General features: G+C 46.7%; 1 protein-coding gene across 5 annotated transcripts in view; it reads right to left on the reverse strand.

Moving 5' to 3' along the window:
* LOC127377785 (rho guanine nucleotide exchange factor 10-like protein) overlaps positions 1-8,213 on the reverse strand; it is a 103,344-nt gene that overhangs the window by 32,943 nt on the left and 62,188 nt on the right. The window lies entirely within an intron of this gene.

The raw sequence follows: 8,213 nt of genomic DNA on the forward strand, positions 1-8,213 counted from the left end.
GTTGAACTTCTGTCTGTGGCATGAGGTCAAAGTTGGCCTTTTTGAATTCTGTGGTCATACAAACTGATTGAAAAGTTGAGCTATTTGTGACTGTACATCAAACAGCGTGCAAGTGACAACTTGTCGATTTCAGCAGATTCGCCATAAAATAGTGCTCATAACTTCAGTGTGCAATGTCCAATCTGCAATAAACTTCAAATATTCTGTAATAGTCTCGCCCTGAACACGTCCTCATAACTTCAGCGTACGTGGTCCAATCTCAATGAAACTTCATGTTTGGTAACAGTCCCGCCTTGAACACGTCTACATGACAATATTCAGACATAGTGATAGCCCCACCTACTGGCAACAGAAAGTAAGCGCTGCGTGGCGATTCTGAGCTGATTAACGTGAAATTTTCATGCTTTGGTCGGCATGTGTAACGACTGCACGTGATGCAGCCGCAGCACACCCCGAGTTGCATGGAGTGCGAGGTCCCGTTCATCACTGCTTGCAGCTTTAATTATTATAAACTCCGGAGGTGACTGCATATTTGGGGTCGTAATATGCTCAAATGATCATGGAAATTTGCACAGAAGTATGCAATTGTCCCTGTGCATGGGCGCCACCAAATGGCGGAGCCCCGCCCCTCTGAATCCGTCCCCAAGACCTGTAAGGCCGACATGTATGAAAACTGGCACGCATGTGTATCGTGATAAAAGAAGCAGAAAAGCCTCTTGGACCCATACCTCAAACCCAACAGGAAGTTGGCCATTTCGGATTTTGTGGTAATTTCTGGCGATTTTCGCCATTGCACTGCATGCAGGTAATTTCTCGGATCGTATAACGTTTTATACTTTCATGTTCTACTCCTAGCAGGATGATCAGATCCATCTGAAATTTACTTATGAAATGCAAAACACATTGTTGATGACATGTGATGAATGTGGTGAGTGGGCGTGTTTGTGGCGTGGCGTCAAATTTTGATGTACTGCCAGAACACACAAGTTTGCTAGTGTGAGTGTACATTGTCCATTCGGCTCCAAACTTCACTTGTCTGATGAGAGTCCCTCCCTGAACTCATCTATGTGATAATATTCACTAATAGTGAGAGCGCCACCTAGTGGTGGAATTTATTACACTTAAATGTATTTCTCCCAGCAGATTGAACACATCTAGCTGAAATTTGGTCAGAAAACCCTTAGAATGTTGACAATGACATCTTACGATCTTATGAATTTTTATTGAACCGTGTTGCCGTAGCTGTAGGCTCTACACCTCATGAAACCTGGCACACACATCCCACATGGCAGCATTTTACATTTCAAATAGATGTTGCCTGTGGGTGTGTCAAAATGGCTTGATAGCACCCCCTACAAACTTTCAAAATACCAGCCCTGGTGTCCTGTTTAGGGGACATGGATGGTTGAACGGCGTGTCTGTGGCGTGAGGTCAAAGTTGGCCTTTTTGAATTCTGTGGTCATACAAACTGATTGAAAAGTTGAGCTATTTGTGACTGTACATCAAACAGCGTGCCAGTGACAACTTGTCGATTTCAGCAGATTCGCCATAAAATAGTGCTCATAACTTCAGTGTGCCATGTCCAATCTCCAATAAACTTCATATATTCTTAAACAGTTTTGCCCTGAACACGTCTTCATAACTTCCGCGTACGTGGTCCAATCTCAGTGAAACTTCACGTGTTTGATAACACTCTCGCCTTGAATATGTCTACATGACAACATTCAGACATAGTGACTATTACTGGCAACAGGAAGTAAGCACTGTGTGGCAATTTTGAGCTAATTTACGTGAGATTTTCATGTTGTGGTCCGCACATGTTACGACGGCACGTGACGCGGCCGCAGCACTCCCCGAGTTGCATGGAGTGCGAGGTCCCGCTCAACGCTGCATGCAGCTTTAATTATTATTACTATTGTTATTACTACAGATACTATTATTACTATAGTCACTGCTCATTGTCCCCCATCATTGTTGTCGTCTTCATCATCATCTTCTTCATGTTTATGTTGTCCTCACTGCAGTGTAGCAACTGCAGCTATACAACTAGCTAAACTCTTCCTCTCAAATGAAGACTTGAGTCGTAGTAAGCTTTAGTTGCTCTTTACTGTGGCTCTTTCTCTCATTTTACAAGGTCAGAGTGAAAACTGTAACAAAGACAAATATAAAAATTACCATTCAGCTCTGTAACATGTGCTTTTCTCATGTAAATAAGTGTAAATAAAACGTTTTTAAATACAAATAAATCAAATGCCTTCTTCATGTAAATAATATTTTTACCACTAACTTATGAATATAACTATGAAATTATTCACTTACGACGTTGCCTCTGTGGCGTTTACAGTGTTGAATACATGCAGTTGAACACAGAAATGTAGCTGTGTAAATCCAGCTAGCCTCCTCAAACTACTGATCAAAACAACCTGAGAACCAGGAACTTTCCGGCGAGACAAAAGCCCTTCAAAATAAGAGTCTCTTCAAAATAAAAGTTCATTTGAATTTATGCCTGAAAGACAACACACTCCCCGTCTGACCTCTGTGAGGTCATTAATTGACCCCTATGAATTATATGAGTGTCTGTACATCAGTCTTTAGTAATAAGTAGGACAACTTCTGAGACTGGCCTGAAGAAGGTTTTTGAATGTCCCTGATCTGTGGTCCTCAATTCCACCTTCCTCACCCTTCCGTCTTCTCCAGGGAAGGCCTCTGTGATCATAGCCATGGGCCAGTTGTTGCGGGTAGCTTGACTGTGTTTGAGAAGGACGATATCTCCTACTTGCAGGTTTTGGTGGGATTTGGTCCATTTCTTGCGACACTGCAAGGTTGGCAAATACTCTCGACTCCAACGATTCCAGAATTTGTTGGCAAGAGCTTGTACTTGTCTCCACTGCTTGGTGAGGAGATCTTTATCTGTGAATTCTCCTGGTGGAGGTGGAACTCCAGTTTTTTGGGTTAGGAGCATTGATGGTGACAGAATGAATGGATCTTCAGGATCGTTTGAAACTGGAACTAGTGGCCTTGCATTTATAATAGCGGTCACTTCTGCCATTAGCGTGCACAAAACCTCGTGGGTCAACCGAGTGTGCTGTTCGAGAAACATTGAGTCCAGGATTCTTCGGGCCACCCCAATTAGTCTTTCCCAAGAACCACCCATGTGTGAGGCGTGTGGGGGGTTGAATTCCCATGAGCACCCTTGTTGGTTTAGATACCTCTGCACAGTGGCGTCTGGTTGGTTTTTTGTCATTCCCAGTTCCCTGCATGCTCCTATGAAGTTTGTGCCGCAGTCAGATAGTAGTTGTTTGGCAGGTCCTCTTATGGCAAAGAGACGCCTTAAAGCATTAATACAGCTTGAAGTGTCCATTGACTCAATGACCTCGATGTGGACAGCTCTGGAACTCATACAGCAGAACAATATGGCCCACCGCTTGCTCTCAGCTTGTCCTCCTCTTGTTCGTCTGGTGGTAATGCACCAGGGTCCAAAGACATCCAATCCCACGTATGTGAAGGGAGGGCAGGTTTGGAGGCGTTCTGGAGGCAAATTTGCCATGCGTTGCTCTTGCATTTTGCCTCTTAGTTTGCGACAGGTTATACATTTGTGTAAGACTGAGTTGATGAGCCTTTTTCCTCCCAGGAGCCATAGTCCCGCTGCTCTGACAGCTCCTTCCGTCAGGTGACGGCCTTGATGTTTGACCTGGCGTGATGGTGTCTGATGAGTAACAGGGAAATGTGGTTATCCTTTGGGAGGATTATGGGGTTCTTCTCTCCAATGTCCAGGTCAGCGTTCTTCAGTCGGCCTCCAACGCAGATGAGATTGTTCTGCAAGGTTGGACTGAGGCGATGAAGGCTGCTGTTTAGAGGGACTGGCTTATTTGTGTTCAAAGCTTCAAATTCCTTTGAGAATGCTCTCCTCTGAACAGCTGCAATGATGACTTCCTTCGCTAGCGATAGTTCATCTGGGGTTCGAGACAGATCACACTTATGCCACCCCTTACACTTGTCCGTGTTTTTAGAGAGCTTAAAGGACTTCACAATGTGAATTAGGAGTGCTATAGCACGAACAAGACTGTTGAAGTTAGAGAATCTTAGAAAGCGTTCCGTGCTAAGGCTTCTCTCTTGCAGCTTTGTGGCATAGCTTCTCACTTGTGGACGGATATCTGTGTCCAGTTCTGGTTTGACCAGGTCGAATGACTGAACTGGATCTGGTTTGTTGGGAGGGTTGAGTAGGGAGTTAGGTCCTTTTAACCACGTTGTCTGTGCCAGGAGTGAGGCAGGAATGGACCTTGATGCATGGTCTGCAGGATTATCCTCTGTGCGCACATAGTGCCATTGTTCGGGTTTTGTAGTTTGGCGAATGCGCTGAACTCTATTATGGACGTAGACATAGAATCGTCGGGATTCATTATAGATATAGCCAAGGACCACTTTGCTGTCGGTGTAAAACTTTGTGGAATCCAGCTTCAAATTTAGTTCGTCGTGAATCAGGTCTGCCATTTCCACTGCTAAGACTGCCGCACAGAGTTCGAGTCTTGGGATAGTTGGTTCCGACTGAGGTGCAAGTTTTGACTTAGCCATGACAAAACCAATGTGAGTTTGTCCATCTTCTTGTACAGCCTTCAAGTACGCCACGGCGGCGATGGCTTTGATAGATGCATCAGAAAACACACAGAGCTCTGTATGCACTGCCTTGGCTAGCGAAGCTGCTGTGTATGTCCGTGGTACGTGGAGGTGTCTCAGCTCCTGAAGCGAGTCTTGCCAAGCTTTCCATTTGCTGAATTTATCTTCAGGTAGCAGTACGTCCCACTCGGACAGCTCAGCGGTGAGTTCCCGGAGGAGGAGTCTTCCTTGAAGTGTTACGGGGGCCAGGAAACCCAAGGGGTCGAAAACACTATTCACCGTGGAGAGGACACCACGGCGAGTAAATGGCTTGATGTCGTTTGCCACAGAGAAGGTGAATGTGTCGCTTGCTATCTCCCACAAGAGACCCAGACTGCGTTGAGTGGGTGCGGCCTCTCCACCTAAGTCCACATCTTTCACGACTGTAGCACAGTCTTCAGATGGAAAAGCTTCCAGAACTGCTTGGCTGTTTGAGGCAAACTTGTGAAGCCTGAGGTTTGATTCGGCCAGTGATGTCTGTGTTCTGCTTAACAGGTCGATGGCTTCAGCATCAGTCGACACAGAACGAAGGCCGTCGTCCACATAGAAGTGGCGCTCCACAAAGTCAACAGTGTCAGCCCCATGTTCTCGTGCGCCCTCTCTGATTGCTCTTCTGAGTCCGTAAATGGCCACAGCAGGGGACGGGCTGTTCCCGAAAACATGAACTTTCATCCTGTAGTCTATGATTTCTTTTGTCGGATCGTTGTCCTTGTACCACAGGAATCTCAGATAGTTTCTGTGGTCCTCTCGCACCAAAAAGCAGTGAAACATCTGCTGTATGTCTGCCACGATAGCCACCTTTTCCTTCCGGAACCGCATCAAAACTCCAAGAAGGGAATTGTTGAGGTCGGGGCCTGTGAGGAGTACATCGTTGAGAGAAACGCCTAAGTATTTGGCACTTGAGTCGAATACCACCCTTATTTGGCCAGGTTTTCGTGGATGGTACACTCCAAAGGTTGGCAGGTACCAGCATTCTTCGTCCTCTCCTAGTAATGGAGCTACCTCTGCGTGGTCGTTCTCCAACATTTTCCCTACGAAAGCCACATATTGTTGTTGCATCTCTGGCTTCTTATTCAAGCTATGTTGGAGTGATGCAAAGCGTCTGACAGCTTGTTCTCGGTTGTTAGACAAGCGTTGTCTAGGTTGCTTAAATGGGAGTGGAGCCACCCAGCTATTTGACTCATTTCTGTAGACTTCTTTGTCCATTAGTTTCAGAAAGATGTCGTCTTCGATTGAAGGTGCCAGCTTGTGGTCCTGTTCAGTGTGACTGAAAACGGTTTGCCCCAACGTTTCTTCTGCAGACTTGCTAGTTTCCGAAAACCTGTCTCGTGCCTCTCCGCCATGATTAACCTTTTCTTTAATGTGCAAAAAGCTTGTACAGGGTTTGAGTAGGGAGGGCCGGCCGTTGTCGAGCACGGTTGTCTTGAAGGTGTTGACTGTTGGCTTATGTGCGCTCCCTAAGCAGACTTCTCCGACTAGCACCCATCCTAGGTCTGAACGTTGGGCAAAAGGGGCGTTGTGGGGGCCATTGACTTGGTCCCGAACTTTGTGCACTCTTATTATATCTCTACCAAGCAACAAGAGGATCTCCGCGGTAGGGTCGACCTCTGGGATGCGCTCTGCTACCTTGACAAGATGTGGATGGTGACGAGCTGCATTTGGAGTTGGGATCTCGGACCGATTGTTGGGTATATGGTTGCACTCGATAAGTGGTGGGAGAGGGATTGTGGCCGTTCCATCGAGTGACTCAACCACAAAGTCTTCAGCCCTGCGCCCAGATGTTTCCACTATTCCGGAGCATGTCTTTAGATAGTAAGAGTATGGTTTGCGCTCAATGTTAAACAGCTCAAAAAGGCTGGACCTTGTCAGTGACCGGTTGCTTTGGTCATCCAGGATGACGTAGGCCTTGATAGCTTTGTCTGGTTGTCCTTTAGGATATAGTTTCGCGAGGCAAATCTTGGAACATGACCGGCCGATATTTCCTGTGCCGCAGACCTCGGTGCAGCTTGAGTTAACAACCGCTTTAATGGTGCTGCTCTCTTCCTCCTCCCCGCCGTTGTGTGGTGAAGTTGTGGGGGCCTTGACTTGAGGTGCGGGTCCAGGGTGCATAGCAGAGTCGTGATAGGTGCTATCACACTCCAAACACTTAACTGCATTTGGACAGTCCTTAGCGAGGTGAGTAGTGGAGCCACAACACTTAAAGCAGATTCCTTTTCTTTGAGGAAGGCCTTTCTTTCCTCCAGCGTTTTGGCTCTGAAGGCTTTGCAGCGCTTGAGGGGATGTGGCTTGCCATGTATTGGACAGCTTTTGTTCAGGTCGCTGACACCTTTGTTTATGCTTGGGCTTGTAGAGGCGACGACTGTCTTGTGGACCGAAATAGGGTACTTTGTGCCTTTGAAGAACGTTTTTCAGACTTTGCAGGCAAGCCGCTAGCACCTGGAATAGCAAAGCTAGGGTCATTTCTTTTACGAGCTTCGTTGCACACAAATTTGCTGAAGAATTCAAATGGTGGAAACTGTCCTCTATTTTCTTCCTTATGCTTTGAACCGACTGAAATCCATTTTTCTTGAAGCCCATAGGGCAGTTTTGCAACTATGGGTTCGATGCCGCGTGCAGTATCCAGATAGGAGAGAGCTGGGAGGTAGCCATCCTCCTTGGCGCACTGCACTTCCATTAACAAGTCTGCTAGTTCTCGTAGCTTCAACTGTTCTTTTCCTGAAACTCTTGGGAAATTATCGAGCCGTTCAAAAAGAGCCTTTTCGATGATTTCAGGTGCTGCATAACGTTCCTGGAGGCGTTCCCAGGCCTTTGTGAGTGCTATGAATGGGTTTGTTATGTACACTGACCGTAGACGTTTGACATGGTTGCTGGATTCTCTACCAAGCCATTTTGTCATTAAGTCCAATTCCTCAGTAGCTGTGAGGCCTAGCCCTTGAGTGGCACTGATGTATGATGACTGCCAAGCACGATAATGTTCAGGCTGATCGTCAAATTGATATAAACTTGAACTCACCAGGTCCCGACGAGCTAGGTACTGTGCCAGGTGTTCAGTCGTGGGTCCGCTGTGGGAAGTTGTTGGCGCACTCTGGGGATAGAAGGGCTGTGATGACCTGTTCAAGTTGGTGTGGCTCATTGTGGAGTCCCTCTGCCGGTCAGATTCTCCATGTGGAGCCTGATTTTCTATCTTGACTGATGGTGGGACGTACACACCAGGAGGCTGACTTGGTGACTGGCTAGCTTTAATGGCTGCTTGAGCTGGGGAGTCGGTAGAAGGATGGCCTTTATATGATTGTGGGTTGAAGTGAGATGTAATGTATTCTTCTGTCTGTAACATTTTATCCTCTTCTGATGGGCCTACTTGTCTAACGGCACGTAGTTTTCTGTTGCGTCTGCTGCTTCCCACACGGCTGCTTCCGCTTCAGCCATTGCTGCCTCTCTGCGGATAGTGAGCGCTTCTAGCTCAGCATCCTTCTTTGCTTTTCCAGCTGATATGTAGCTTCTCTGTCAGCCTTTTCTTTTGGTGCTCTGCCTCCTTAGCAGTCTCTCTATTTTAGCTTTAG

Source organism: Dicentrarchus labrax, unplaced genomic scaffold, assembly GCF_905237075.1.
Source record: "Dicentrarchus labrax unplaced genomic scaffold, dlabrax2021, whole genome shotgun sequence".
Lineage (NCBI taxonomy): Eukaryota > Metazoa > Chordata > Actinopteri > Moronidae > Dicentrarchus > Dicentrarchus labrax.